General features: G+C 44.5%; 1 protein-coding gene across 4 annotated transcripts in view; it reads left to right on the top strand.

The window, feature by feature from the left end:
* Positions 1–13,269: 13,269 nt before the first annotated feature.
* The window catches only part of PAK4 (p21 (RAC1) activated kinase 4), a 42,933-nt gene continuing 40,963 nt past the window's right edge, over positions 13,270–15,239 (top strand). The window contains exons 1-2 of one of the 4 annotated variants that reach the window (XM_075608251.1): positions 13,289–13,324; positions 13,796–13,900. The gene's annotated coding sequence lies outside the window, so the exon portion shown is untranslated. Of the gene's footprint in view, positions 13,416–13,795; positions 13,901–15,239 lie in introns of all 4 variants that reach the window. The other 3 variants (XM_075608250.1, XM_075608253.1, XM_075608252.1) reach the window with 3 other exon arrangements.

Below are 15,239 nucleotides of genomic sequence, written 5' to 3'. Positions count from 1 at the left end.
TAGCGACGGCTTGGTCGTGATCGCTGGAAGTCATCTCAATTTGATTTTTCCAGCGACCGCAGACTGACGTCACCGTCGCTGTCGCATAAGCATAGCCTAATAGAAACAAAAAAACAAGATCACTGCTCTGATTGTATTTAGTATCCTACGGTGAATGTGAAATGATGTGGATTAAAAAAACTTTTATAACTATTAAAATATATACGTGAAGGTAAATGAAAACACAACATTAGACCAAAGCACAAACTAACTAAAAACCTGGTGTTAGCAGCAGTAATAGTATGGACCTAATGCTCCCGGTATAACTTAGCGTAATAAGGTGTTAAAATCACTTAATATTACTAGCCTCTAATAATATTGTAGACATTCAGTAGGTTTATGGAGTAGGTATCGCATGGAATTCCAGGGTCCACTGCGTTCTGGAAAAGAGGGTCTGGTTCCCTGAGATCTCTATGGCAGCACACATGTCTTCAGTGACAGAGAGGTCCCCAGGAAACAGATCTCTCTGGCAGCACTGTCCCTCTGTGGTCAAAAGCCCCATACAGTTTGTGCAGCAGACCTTTAAACCTGCTTGATGAGCAAGGTAGAGACTGGCGAACTGACTGCAATTAACCAGCTCCCTGCTGGACTCATTAGCTAGAGAAGGCATTATGTGTGCTGCCTTTTTAAAACAGGGAAAGTCCCTGTGAAAGGGAGGGTGCTAGGGAGAGAGAATACAGGTGGAGTGAGAATGGGGGAGGGAAAGGGAGAGAATGGTGGGGGAGGGATGGAGAGAATGGGAGGGGAGGGATGGAGAGAATGGGGGAGGGAGGGATGGAGAGAATGGGGGGAGGGAGGGATGGAGAGAATGGGTGGGGGGCAGACGGAGAGAATGGGGGGAGGGACAGAGAGAATGGGGATAGGGAGAGAATGGGGGGGAGGGATGGAGAGAATGGGGGGGAGGGATGGAGAGAATGGGGGGTGGGAGAGAATTGGGGGGAGGAGGAGAATTGGGGGGAGGGATGGAGAGAATGGGGGGGAGGAACGGAGAGAATGAGGGGACGGAGAGAATGAGGGGGAGGGAGAGAATGGGGGGGGGGGCTTAGGGGAGAGGGAAGGGGGGATAGGTGATTGGGAGGGAGAGAATGGGGGCGGGAAGAGGGGAGGGACGAAGGAAGGGAGAGGGGATAGGGAGGGAGAGAATGAAGAGGAGAGAGGGAAGGGGGAGAGAGAAAGGTGGAAATGAGAGAGATAATAGTGCAAGGAAGAGAGAATGGGGGGAGAGGGAAGGTGGGAGAGGGAAGGGGGGGGGAGTGGGAGAGGGAAGGGGGGAGTGGGAGAGGGAAGGGGGGAGAGGGAAGGGGGGAGTGGGAGAGGGAAGGGTGATTGGGAGAGGGAAGGGGGGGTGGGAGAGGGAAGGGGGGGTGGGAGAGGGAAAGGGGGGGTGGGAGAGGGAAAGGGGGGGTGGGAGAGGGAAGGGGGGGCACCGGGATGCAAGTGACTATGCCAGATGGTGGACTGTGGTCCAACCAGCTTGCCCGGGTCTTTCATGATTGGGGTGCTGGATGTGGCAATGTGGCAATGACCTGGGGCATGTTACATGTGTGTTTACCGCAGAGCTGGCTCCTGTTGCAGCGATTACCAGGAATCAGTCATCAGGTGTTGCATAGGGAGAAGTCAGCATCCATTACTCCGAGTGGCCTCTATGAGTTTTTGGTGATGCCATTCGAGATGAAGAATGCCCCGGCTACCTTCCAACGCCTGGTCAATAGGTTACTGGAAGGGATGCAAAGTTTTGCTAGGGCATATCTGGATGCCATTGCTATGTTCAGTAATTCGTGGGACTCACATTTAGTGCATGTAGCTGCGGTGCTGAATAGAATCAGGGAATCAGGGCTGACACTGAAGCCTACCAAGTGTCTAGTGGGTATGGCAGAAGTGCTGTATTTAGGACACAGGGTGGGGGGAGGGCACACCAAACCAAAACCAGCAAAGGTGGAATCTATAATGCAGTGGCCGGTACCTAGGACCAAAAAGCAGGTCATGGCTTTTTTAGGCACCACAGGCTATTATAGGAAGTTTGTGCCTCAGTATAGTGCCCTGGCTAAACCCCTGACCAACTTGACACAGAAGTGGGTCCCAGTTCTGGTAGCTTGGTCTCCTGCCTGTGAAACAGTGTTTCAGGCCCTGAAGACAGCACTGGCCAGTGCTCCTATCCTGGCTGATCCAGACTACTCAAAAAAGTTTTTGGTTCAGACCAATGCCTCTGACTTTGGGGTCGGTGTTCTACTCAGCCAAGTGGGGAAGGAGGGAGGAGAGCATCCTGTGGTGTATCTGAGCAGGAAACTGCTGCCCAGGGAAGTAGCTTATGTCACAATTGAAAAGGAGCATTTGGCTATTGTGTGGGCTTTACGCAAGCTTCAGCCCTATTGGTATGGTCGGACATTCACGGTAATCACGGATCACCACCCTCTGAGTTGGTTACAAAGGGTGTCCGGAGAAAATGGCAAACTGCTGCGCTGGAGTCTTGCCCTGTAAGAGTTTGACTTTTCAATCCAACACAAGAAAGGCAGAGAGCATGCAATGCGGATGGACTTTCACGCCAGGACAGTCCCAGTGAGCCAACCGCCTCAAGAGGTGTCAGGCTAGTTAAACCGCTGGGCAAGGTGCTTGTAACAAAGCCTTCATCTTGAAGGGGGAGGTGTAACTGTGAGGGGGTAACCAGGCTCAATAATAAAGGTTAAGCCCACTTGGTTACCCCTGATTCGTGGGTTGAGGCTCTAGAGTGTCAGCTCTTGGACCTGCCTGTCGTATATGCATTACTGTGACTGTGGGTAAATTATGCGACAATACAGTATTTTTGTGTTTTTGCCTATCCAGGCGGGCTAGCAAGCAGTGATTGCGGGGCTGGGAGTTTCAGAGTGGGTTTTGCGGAGAAAGTCTTGTCAGATGATGATGTAGCGGGGACCCCGAGTTATGGGATACCCCAAAAGATGTACCCGAGAATCAGGTAAGATTCTCGGATACATTGAAGCACAGTGCTCCGGGCAAAACCTACCATGGAAACGTTCTTACGTCTCACCGCCAGGATTCCTTGCTTCAGCACAGACCAGAAACCGGAGACTCACATCCACCATCAGTTTAAGTTCTTTCAAAACTAAGGCTGTCTCACATTTTAATCTGGTCTGTAACTGTTTAATACGCCCATAATATATACTTTCTTTAACTGTGCATGCAATGTCTTGTATATAATGTATACCCTGTTCATTTATGTAACTGTATTTGTAACCATGTATTATTTGTCATATTAACTATGCCCAGGACATACTTGAAAACGAAAGGTAACTCAATGTATTACTGTCGCGGCCGCCTTTATTCTAAAGCTTACCGGGATAATTCCGGTGCTTGTCTCCGTTGTATCGGAGTTTCCCGCGCGGCAGCCGCATTCATCAGATAAGCTCTAATGGCGCTTATCATTGAAAGCGCCCGCGGCGCGGAAACCTAAAAAAAAAAAGCTGCGCGCACGCCGTGTTTAAAATTCCCGCGGTGGCGGCTGCATTAGGATAAAGGCGGCCGCCACTGTACTTCCTGGTAAAACATTTTATAAATAAATAGAAAGGTAAAAACAGGGCAAAAGGGATCATGGTAGCCCCAGAACGGTACAGGGGTCCCTAGCCTAAGGGGGGATGCCCAGTTCATGCCCAGTCACCCTGAACCTGGTATAGGGGTTCAGGGGGTGCTCCAGCTATGTGATAAAGCTTCAAGGTTTTTATTTGTGTGTAAAGTCTAAAGTCAGGTTTCCATAGTGTGGCAGGAATGAGGCTAGAAAGAGTAGAAAGTATATCATCTTATTCCATCCCTGACACCAGAAAGGGGACTTAGACATTTTTAGCACAAGATACAGGGGAGAAGTATATTTTATTGACGGTTTATGTTTAATAGGTATATATATGTATATGAACTGTAGGATTTCCAGGTCCGGGGTTCCGAGAGACCAGATGGCTACCAAGCTTGGTGCCACTGAGTCTGCTCAGGTCCCGGAGTTGAAAGGCTCAGGGATGCCAAGGTGTTAGAACAGGAGTCCTGCAGTTATACATTAGTACCCACGTTCTGGTCTAATAAAGGCAACCATTCGCCCAATCCCAGACTTTGCAGAGCCTGGGGCAGCGGGGGGCTCAATATGCTAAGAGGCAGAGGTGCCAGGTTGGCACTTGCCCTTTAGCAGAATTGGAAAAGGTACCTACCCGTCATTTTAGGGGCCAAGTTCTGAAAATGGAATGTAGCGGTCGCAGCTGGAATTGCATGCCGAATTGCGTTACAGGACTTTTGTGGGTACCTCCCGGTCATTGGAAAGGACTCGTACAGACTACGTTTGTTAACATTTCGTTCTAGGAAAGTTTAGATTGTTAGCCCAGATCCCAGTAAGTGTGTTTTTCATTGCAAATTGTGATCCATTGTGTGTATGTCTTTTCGTGGAATAAATTACAATTTATTTTACCGCCTTGTCTTGCTCAATCATATGATCCTGGTATAAATGGTGTAACCCTGGCCTCCCGTGTCAGAGAGGGAAGAGGGAGAAAATGCATCAATAATAGAGCGTAATTGACAAATACTAATATAATATTTATTTTTAAGTGATGTTTGTACTTATCTGGTCACCTTACTTAACCTTAATATACAATATACTATTATATACTATATATACTATAATATACTATATATACTAATATATAATATACTATTATATTGGTTTTTTGCCATGGAAGATATTGATGTTGAATCAGAGGATACAAATGTGGATACATATGTCAATGCATGCGGGGATAATGCCAAACGTTCAAAAAAAGCTGCCCACTTGTTTAATGAAAGTACTGAGGTTATATGTGAGGAGCCTTCAGACCTCACACATTACTTTGTAAAGCTAGAAAGACTGTTGGTGTTGAATATACGCCTATGGTGGGACATCATCTCATTGAACAACTATATTAGATGTAAAAGAATACCACGAGGTTTGCGAATAAAAAAGACACCAACATTTGGCTTTACCAATATGCAATTTGAGCAGGACTGGACTGATACTCTAAACCAATGTTCCTTGGCAAAAAAAGTGACAAAAAACACAGCAAGTTCGAACGAGACCGTGTAGATTATATAAAAGGACAAATTTATTGTTGGCAGAAACCTCAAACAAGAGAGAATGTGGGATCCAATACAGCAAGGGGGTTTAAACCTCAATCCAAAGGATGGTCTAAAAGCAACCCTAATAAGTCTATCTTAAAGGGAAGATCAGCTGACAACTCAGGTGCGGAGTCAGACTACTCAGAGTGCGAATTGAGATCTCACTCTGTATCTTTTGAAGGTTCTACTGAGAGTATACGGGATAACCATGGGAGATCTAGGAGCGACAGCAGGTCATCCATCACATCTAATGGGGCCAGATCAAAAAATCAGGAACAGGCTCCCTCTTCGTCTTCTTTTTTATCCACAGGAACACGATCACGCCGCGAACCAGACGATCGCGGAGAAAACGTGGAAACTCGCGGGAGACCAAAAAGAAAGAAGTACACATAGATGAGTGTGATAATAATGTCATTAATCTCTCAGGAGTGGAACTCTCCCATGCACAATTATCTCTACTAAATAAGGGACTGGGTTTTGCCCCAGTTCAGGACTTCCACTTGTTCCAGACTGTGATTGACCTCCAAAGGTTTACTCGCAAATTATCCTTAAAAAAGTTTTTTATATCAAGAGGACATTTTCAAACTAATAACTTGTCTGACTCTGATAATGATGTTGTATTACCCAATACTGATGATGAACTACCTAATATTGTTACTAATGATGCATTAACTAATATTTCTCTTGATACCTTTCAGGAAACCTGTGTATTATCAGACTTGGACGCATTACTTGAGCAGCAAGGCGAAGAAATCAATGCTTTCTCCCAACCTTTCTTTGGCACACACTCCTCAGGATTTAAAAAGAAGTCTATCTTCTGCCCCAATGCCAATAGGGGCCCTTTCATTACGGCATTTGAAAGGTTGGTAGAAAGAGACCTTCAAATTTTATCTAAAGGTTTCTCCTGCTCATCTATGCATGCCAATAACCTGACATACACGGAGATTCATGAACTAGACACCTTGAAGCATAACAAAGACATCATGTTTAGAAATGCTGATAAAGGTGGAGCCCTTGTGGTTTTATCCACCCTACAATACAAACAGGAGGCATTACGGCAGCTAGGGAATCCGGATCAGTATAAACTTCTTAAAAAGGATCCAACACAGGACTTTATTAGTCAACTAGAGGAAATTATTGAATTTGGAAAGATACTTTGTACATTAGACAAACATGAGATTGAATTTTTGAGAAGTCCACATCCCGTGATTCCGGTATTCCACCATCTCCCAAAGATCCATAAGTCACTGGTCGACCCTCCTGGTCGTCCTATAGTGGCAGGTATTGGATCTTTGGGAGATGGGTTATCGCGGTATGTGGACTCTTATCTCAAACCATTGGTACTGGCATTACCGTCATTCATTAAGGATTCCACGGACCTCATGGTAGATGTAAAGGATCTGGTCTGGAAAAAGGAATACAGATGGGTCACCCTTGACGTGATCTCTCTGTATTCCATCATTAATCACGATCACGGGTTATTAGCTATCACGCACTTTTTACATTTATCACATCTGTCCACTTCACTTTGCACTTTTCTATTAGAATCTATTAAATTTTTATTAACTCACAATTATTTCTTATTTGATTCACGTTTTTATTTACAATTATTAGGCACTGCAATGGGCACAAGTTTTGCACCATCATATGCAAACTTATTCATGGGGTTATGGGAAGCACAATATATATATCACAGTAATAATTCTTATCGTTCACAAATTATTTACTATAAAAGATTCATCGACGATCTCATTATTATATGGGACGGCGATGAATCATCACTTGTAGCATTTATAAACACACTTAATATCAATAATGTTAATATCAAATTCACTTATGAACAAAATATAAATTGCATTAATTATCTGGACCTGCTCCTTTACATAGACCATGACATGCTAATCCAAACTGACATATTTCGCAAGCCAAACTCCCGAAACACACTACTGTCAGCCAAAAGTTGTCATCCACAATCTTTAATCAAAAGTATTCCGAGGGCCCAATTTGTAAGGTTGAGACGGATATGTTCTGATGACGAGAATTTCTCTTTGCAGTCACAAGCACTATTTGAGAGATTCCAAGCCAGGGGTTACAAATATACAGATATCCAGACAGCATACGAGTAAGCTATGACTTTGGATCGCCCTGGAATCCTCGATAAAAAGAAAAAAGACAAACATCATAAGGGGTACATACAATCTAAGAGCAAGTATAGTGATATGAGTCCATTATTCATCACGACTTATAGTCGCCAATCCAAGCTTATATGCGACATTGTGCATAAACATTGGCACACCCTGTGCCTTGATAAGGATATTGCTGAGTTTACCTTGAAGGGACCAAAATTTTCATTCCGTAGGGCTAAGACACTAGCATCACACCTCTCGCCAAGTCACTTTCAAACTAAAACTGATCTTAAAAGAATTGGTAGTATTCCTAAAGGTTTTTATGCATGTGGAAATTGTTCCATGTGTAAATATGTTCATAGTACAAAATTTGTCCAAACTGACATCAATGGAAAAAAATATTTTATTAAAGAATTTTTGAATTGTAATACATCCTACACCATTTATCTTTTGAGATGTGGTTGCAAAAAATTGTATGTGGGACGAACCATTCGGCCAGTCAAGACCCGCATTGCCGAGCATGTCAGGCTTATTAAAAAGAATGATGTATCTCATCCAGTTCCCAGACACTTCTCCAGATGCCCTAAAGGGGGAATAGCCAACTTTTCCTATATGGCAATTGAACATATCCCTTGTAACGCTAGAGGAGGCCATAGAGAGGGGGTATTAAATAAACAGGAAATGTATTGGGTGTACACTCTGAACACACTCCATCCGGCCGGCATCAATCAGGAGTGGGAACTGAAACACTTCCTGATGGGGTAATGGCTAAGTTTTGGGGTGGGTTCACAGTGTTCACCCAATTACATTGTGATCTGGGAGGTGACATATTAAGTTACTGTCTGTCATGCGGTTGCCACTGTATTCATGGATATGAATTATGTGAATAAATTGATAAAATGTTTATATCCCTTTAAGGTGAATCTTGATACTGAAAATGCTTTATAAGTACTGAAAAGATGTTATAAGTACTAGATATATGAAATCCTTTGTTATACATCTGTATACTTCCATTAATTGATACAGCTTTATATAATAATAATGATGCTGGTAACTTAAAACATCAGTAGTTGTGTTTTTAAATTTATCCATTATATGTTCTGTTTTGTTTTTAAGATTTTTCATGTGTATGTTGTAAATACCTTGTTGTGCAGCCATTGCTATGGGGATTGTTGTGGAGATAGTTATCCACTTTAATGATTAATCTACCACAGGTGAGGTTTAAATACGTTCCCTGTTTCTATTGGTGGCATACACTCACCACTCCCTATATCTATTTGGCTGCCATACACTATCAGCACTCTTTGAAAAAGTCCATAGCCTGGACGAAACATGTTAGAGTGGTTGCCTGATGTTTGCTGCTAGCGATCAATAAAGTTTTTTTAGACATCCATGCGTTGGCTGCTGAAGTTGCTGTGAACCACGGACCATCCTACCCCCTTCTTCCTATATATGTATATGAACTGTAGGATTTCCAGGTCCGGGGTTCCGAGAGACCAGATGGCTACCAAGCTTGGTGCCACTGAGTCTGCTCAGGTCCCGGAGTTGAAAGGCTCAGGGATGCCAAGGTGTTAGAACAGGAGTCCTGCAGTTATACATTAGTACCCACGTTCTGGTCTAATAAAGGCAACCATTCGCCCAATCCCAGACTTTGCAGAGCCTGGGGCAGCGGGGGGCTCAATATGCTAAGAGGCAGAGGTGCCAGGTTGGCACTTGCCCTTTAGCAGAATTGGAAAAGGTACCTACCCGTCATTTTAGGGGCCAAGTTCTGAAAATGGAATGTAGCGGTCGCAGCTGGAATTGCATGCCGAATTGCGTTACAGGACTTTTGTGGGTACCTCCCGGTCATTGGAAAGGACTCGTACAGACTACGTTTGTTAACATTTCGTTCTAGGAAAGTTTAGATTGTTAGCCCAGATCCCAGTAAGTGTGTTTTTCATTGCAAATTGTGATCCATTGTGTGTATGTCTTTTCGTGGAATAAATTACAATTTATTTTACCGCCTTGTCTTGCTCAATCATATGATCCTGGTATAAATGGTGTAACCCTGGCCTCCCGTGTCAGAGAGGGAAGAGGGAGAAAATGCATCAATAATAGAGCGTAATTGACAAATACTAATATAATATTTATTTTTAAGTGATGTTTGTACTTATCTGGTCACCTTACTTAACCTTAATATACCGGCCTAACCTCTACCTTAACCCTATCATGTCACCCTAACCCTAATATGCTAGCCCAATACGCCAGTCTAAAGCTAACCCTATCATGCCAGTTTTACCCTAACCACACTTTAAATACTAATAATCTGGGAGAAAAGCATTGCCAGCTAAATAAAAGAGAGGAAGGAGGTTATAGAGCAGGCTGCTGGGTAAATAGGCACTATATTTAATAAAGGGTGCACAGAAAAGGGTGTTTGCGCTTACCAGAGAAAATATATCATTTTTTATCAGAGTATTTTTTCATTTATTATTTTGTGTTATCTGGAATGTAGATTACTGAGTTTTGTTTTTAAAACAGGGAATTCTAAAAAAAAAAACAATATTATAATAGTTAAATACGTATTAAGTTTCATAACAGGGCATGATTTAATACATTTGTTTTAATTATAATATATATATTATATATTTATTTTTAGGTTTTATTATAATGTCATTTTTTTATACAGAGGATTTTTATAATAAATATACATTTATTATGAGGAGTTATAATATAAGGAAATTTTCTTATACAAAGGTTTTTTTTTTTAATACAATAATATTGATCTTGGGCACAATATCACCTTTCAAATAACAAGCAGATCTCAGAAACACACCAACCTTAATCTCCTTCAGTACTTTAGCCTTACTGTACCAATGTGATCCAAGAGGACACAAAGAACTTTATATTCGCAGCTGCATTTAATCTGAACCCCTCAGTGTACATCTGCGTCGCCCCAAAGGCAGGCAGCCTTTGGTGCAGCCGAAGGGCAGCTAAAGGGTGTGAGCCGTTTGCTGATGTTTGGTGATATTAAAGCTTCTCTATTTTAATCTGAAACTCACCAGCCCTTTTATTCCCTGTACCCAATTTTCCAACTCTATCTGTCCATGAAATGTCTGTGAATTGACTGTATAACCTCTATTCTTTTTTTTAAAACTTGTTCTTTATTTGAATTTTCTTTAAAAAAAAGTGGGGGATGGGATACAGAACAAAAAAAAGGTGACGTGTTACTTTTAGATTACATACATTTGTATACATACGTATATAACACATTTAGTGGGGTACACATTAACGACATCACTGTCCAGACAGCGTATAAAATTATTTTAATGTAACCATATGTAACAGGTGTTCTCCCACCCTCTGGGAGATTTCATTGTTACCTGTACTCTCGTTGTGCTGTACCTGTGAGGCTTACAGGATTGCTGAGTGTCCGCCGATGGTAGTGGGGAAGACAGGACAGGCTTTTGGATATAGAGCTCTCATCTCGTTCTGGGTGCAGCGCCTCCATTCCCAGCAAGCCCCATCAATGCTGGGTACAGTCCCTGCAGGAAAACCATCTTGCAGTCACAGACAGGAGTATAAAAGCAGCAACTGGTCTTTATTGAGTACAGCTGTACACATCAACATTGCCTTTTCTTCTGGTCCCTGGACTCAAACCCCGGGGCTTGAGGCCCCAAAGGTCTATCCCTGACTCCCATGCTCCCTGGTGCAGTATGGGGTAGTTGTTCCCACTCCCCTTCGGGATCTCTCTCTCTCTCTATCTCTCTCTCTTCTCTTTTATACCCAGGGGAGGGCAGGCCTGCCAACAGGGGGGGACAGCAGGTATTGGCGTCCCGGGCCGCGTGAGGCCCCCTACGCAGCTGTGCCCCTCGACAAATCCCATCGCCCGATCACCACGGGGCGACAGGAGTTTGCGCGCTGTCGAGCCGGCAAGCAGCGCACGCTCTCTACAAAAAAAACCCCCTCCTGATTGGCTGCCCGTGCTGGCGCGCTGCACCCGATTGGCTGCCCATGCTGGCACGCTACCAGGATTTCTTTTTTGGCCGCACCAAGCTCTATACAGCGAGGCCGCATTTTCCTGCACGGACCCTGCATGGAGCAAGTAAGGTAAGTACTGCTCCATGCCTCCCTCTTACCTCCCATGCCTCCCACTTACCTCCCATGCCCCCCTGCTCCGTTTGCCCCCCTGCTCCGTTTGCCCCCCGCTCCGTTTGCCCCCCCGCTCCGTTTGCCCCCCATGCTCCATTTGCCCCCCCTGCCCCATTTTCCCCCCTGCTCTGTTTGCCCCCCCCTCCTCTGTTTGCCCCCCCTGCTCTGTTTGCCCCCCTGCTCCATTTTCCCCCTGCTCCGTTTGCCCCCCTGCTCCGTTTGCCCCCTGCTCCGTTTGCCCCCTGCTCCGTTTGCCCCCCCTGCTCGTTTGCACCCCCTTGCTCCATTTGCCCCCCCTTGCTCTGTTGGCCCCCTGTGTCTCCGTGTCAGTGTGTGAGTGTCAGAGTATCAGTCTGTGAGTGTGAGTCTGTGAGTCTATCAGTCTGTGAGTCTGAGTCTGACTATCACAGTCTGTGAGTGTCAGTGTGTGTGCCAGAGTGTGTGAGTGTCTGAGTCTGTGAGTCTGTGAGTGTCAGTCGGTGAGTGTGTGAGTGTCAGAATCTGTGAGTCTGTGTGTCAGAGTCTGTGAGTGTCAGAGTCTGTTAGTGTCAGAGTCTGTGTGTGAATGAATACAGTGTGTTCTGTGTGTGAACCAACCCACAGTCAGTCATAGTCACTCACCCAAGTGTCACCCACCCAAGTGTCAGTCAGTCAGTCAACCCACCACCCACCCACATGTCAGTCAGTCACCCACCCACGTGTCAGTCAGTCACCTATCTGTCACCCACTCAAGTGTCAGTCAGTCACCTACCCAAGAGTCAGTCACCCACCCACCCCCTCACCCCCACTCTCTCTCTCTGTGTCAAATCCTCCCGCCCCCGGGCCCTAACAAATGTGATCATCCAACTCCCCCCGCCACCCGTCCTCCCCCTCCCCCCCACCCATCCTCCCCCTCCCCCCCCCCCCCTACCCGTCTTCCCCCTCCCCCCCCACCCGTCCTGAGGCGCGCTGGTACTTACCAGTGAGCCCCTACAGCCGCAATGAGAGCGGCTTTAGTAGGGGCTCGCCTACGCTTCCGCAAGCGCGCGGAAGCGTAGGTCTTAGGGAAATGTTTAAATCAGGCGCTTGCCGGAGCGCAGGGCCGGTCATGTGAGCGGTTCGCCCAATGAGGGCGAACCAGCTCCGTGACGTCACTGGCCCGCCCGCCGACACCCCCGGACGGCGCGCTGTCTCAGGCCAGGGAAAGCATCCGCTTTCCCTGAGCCTCAGCGCCTCCGCACGCCAGCAAGAACCTTGGCCGAGGCCTTAGGTAGAGAATTAGTAGCCATGAAGTTACATGGTTACACATTACACATGTATTGTTATAACTCTGTGCCCAGGATATACTTGAAAGCGAGAGGTAACTCTCAATGTATTACTTCCGGGTAAAACATTTTTATAAATAAATGTAGGTAATCTTTGATATTTTTTTATCGTCTCCTGATCTCATTGTAGTGTGCTGCTGAATATATTGGTGCGCTATGAATAAATGATAATACTAATATTGATAAACATATATTATTTATTAGGTTTTGTTATAGTAGCACGTTCTTATACATATGTTTTTATTATAATAACGATATATTTATTATTATTTGTTATTATAGGAGGACTTGTTCTTTTTATACCGAGGGTTTTGTACCGTTTGTGCAGTTTACAAATTCACTTCTCACCAATCACAAGCCGGAGATCCCCGGATTGACAGCTCCTCTGTCGTATTACATTGGCTGAGTGGTGGGACGAGCGGTCCTTTTTCTCTGGCAGGTGTTTGGACCAATCAGAGAGCTCCTTCCCTGGCACCTAGAGTGCAGGGGAGAGGGCGGGCCCGAGAAAGCGTGCTGCGTTGCTAAGCAGCGGTCGCTAGGGGAGCCCGGAGTCCCGGATGTTAGTGCTCACGGGACAATATGGCGCCTGCGGCTGGAGCAGTGTGAGGGGTAAGAGGCCCGTGCGTAGGTACTGGGGCCAGGGGAGAGCGCACGGCTTGTCTGACCTATGGGGCAGAGCTTAAGGGGGTGGTTTCTGGAGGTACTTGAGACATTTTGTTTTTTAAAGGGGTATCTGGGTATTAAGGGATGCATGTGGGGTGTTAAAGTACTATCTCGGGTAGTCAAAGTACTTTACGGTTATTAAAGGTGATATTTAAGTCTCTGTAGGTACATGTAGGGGGTATTGCTGTTTATACTGTGTAAGACACGATAATGGAAAATGTAGATGCACACCTAAGAAAACATGAATACTCTGGGTGCTCAGTCCATCAGAAATTGCAACTGCAACATTTATACACTTCACGAGAGGAGGGCACACCAGACTTGATAAAAAATAATAATATATATATTGTATTCTCAATTGTCAATGTTTCAATTGTCAACACCTGCTTCATACAATCTTTATTTTTTTTTATAAAGTCAGGTGTGCCCTCCTCTTTTGAAGTATCTATAAAACGCTATCAGGTGCACCTGTGGATATTAAAAAGGCTGCAAGAGAATCTGGACACAGTTAAGGTGCAAGAGGTATTTAAGTTGTGCTACAGGATGTGTGTGTGATTTAGGCTGACAGAGTGGCTCGGTGATCTTGGGCAAGTCACTTGATCTACAATTGGATGAAAAGTAATGGGTGTGTGTGTGTTATATGCGTTATATGCGTAGCTCTCCCCTTTATGTGCATTTAAATAATTTTATTTTATCCTGTTATAACTGTAATCGGTCAGTGGCATCTTCATCTTGTGTGATAGGATTACTCTGTGTTCATGAAAGGAAGCCAGAGGCACGTCCTTTCTCCTTGCATAGGTAAAGGACATACCGTCTTCTAGTATGTGGGAAGTGTCTCTAATCTTGGAATCTGTTTGTAAATAAAGGAAAATGTATCCATAAATGGTATCAGAACAATGCTGCCTCCCACCTACCGCATCCATTACTACGCTTTTCCAGAGGGTTATTTTATAGTCTCCCGGCTGCAAAACTAGTGCAATCAGCCTTAGATTTATTAAAAATAAACTTCCATTGCTTATTATGCAAATTCTTTTGTCTGATTATATATGATGCTGATTTATGTGCACCAGTTTTGCAGGTAGGAGACTTTAATACAAGATCCTTTTCTTATTTTTTTCCCCTCCTTTATAGAATTTTGACGTTTCTTGCATAGCCAGAAGGACTTGACTTTTCTCAGGGAGGCGTGTCATTAATATCTCTTCTGGTCATCGTGAGTGAAATTTACAGGTTGCCTTGTCCAAATTAGATATGGACATGTTTCTGATTTTCTGCTTTATGATCTGATTCCCAGACAGACCTAGAGCACAAAAAGAAGTCTTAGACACTGAAGGGGTTAGGAGGGGTGTGTAAGCCTTCTGCCCCTAATATAGCTGGGTGACAGGTGTGGCAGCCGTGTAATTCACATAATGCAGGTGGATTACTGAGCGGGCGTGGAGTCACTGATCACAGGCAGAGAGGTTTTCTGTGTATTGAAAGACAAACCCCACTGGGATTTGTGTTACAATAAATGGGATTAACTCCTGCAGTGCCAGAGGTTCCTGCTGTGTGAACCTGTAGCATTGAAGGAGTTATACTTTATTTGATTTAACACTTCATACAGTTACTCACTGGGTTCTGTGCAAAAGGTTACGTTGATCCTAATAATCGGTCATCCTGCCTCTCTTTAAAAACAATAACTTTTATATAGCGCTTTTCTCCCAATGGTGCTCAAAGCACTTCACACATTTTAAAGCTTTAAAAGAAACCAAACACAAGATAAAAATATAGGGTGAAAAAAAATATGGAATGAAACTGCAAATATTGAATGTCTGGTATTCATTATTTTGTGGTTCACTCTTCAAATGCCTGCTTAAGGAGGTTA

Source organism: Ascaphus truei, chromosome 7, assembly GCF_040206685.1.
Source record: "Ascaphus truei isolate aAscTru1 chromosome 7, aAscTru1.hap1, whole genome shotgun sequence".
NCBI lineage: Eukaryota > Metazoa > Chordata > Amphibia > Anura > Ascaphidae > Ascaphus > Ascaphus truei.
The sequence above is the reverse complement of the archived record's forward strand: the minus strand, read 5'-3'. Positions and strand labels throughout refer to the sequence as shown.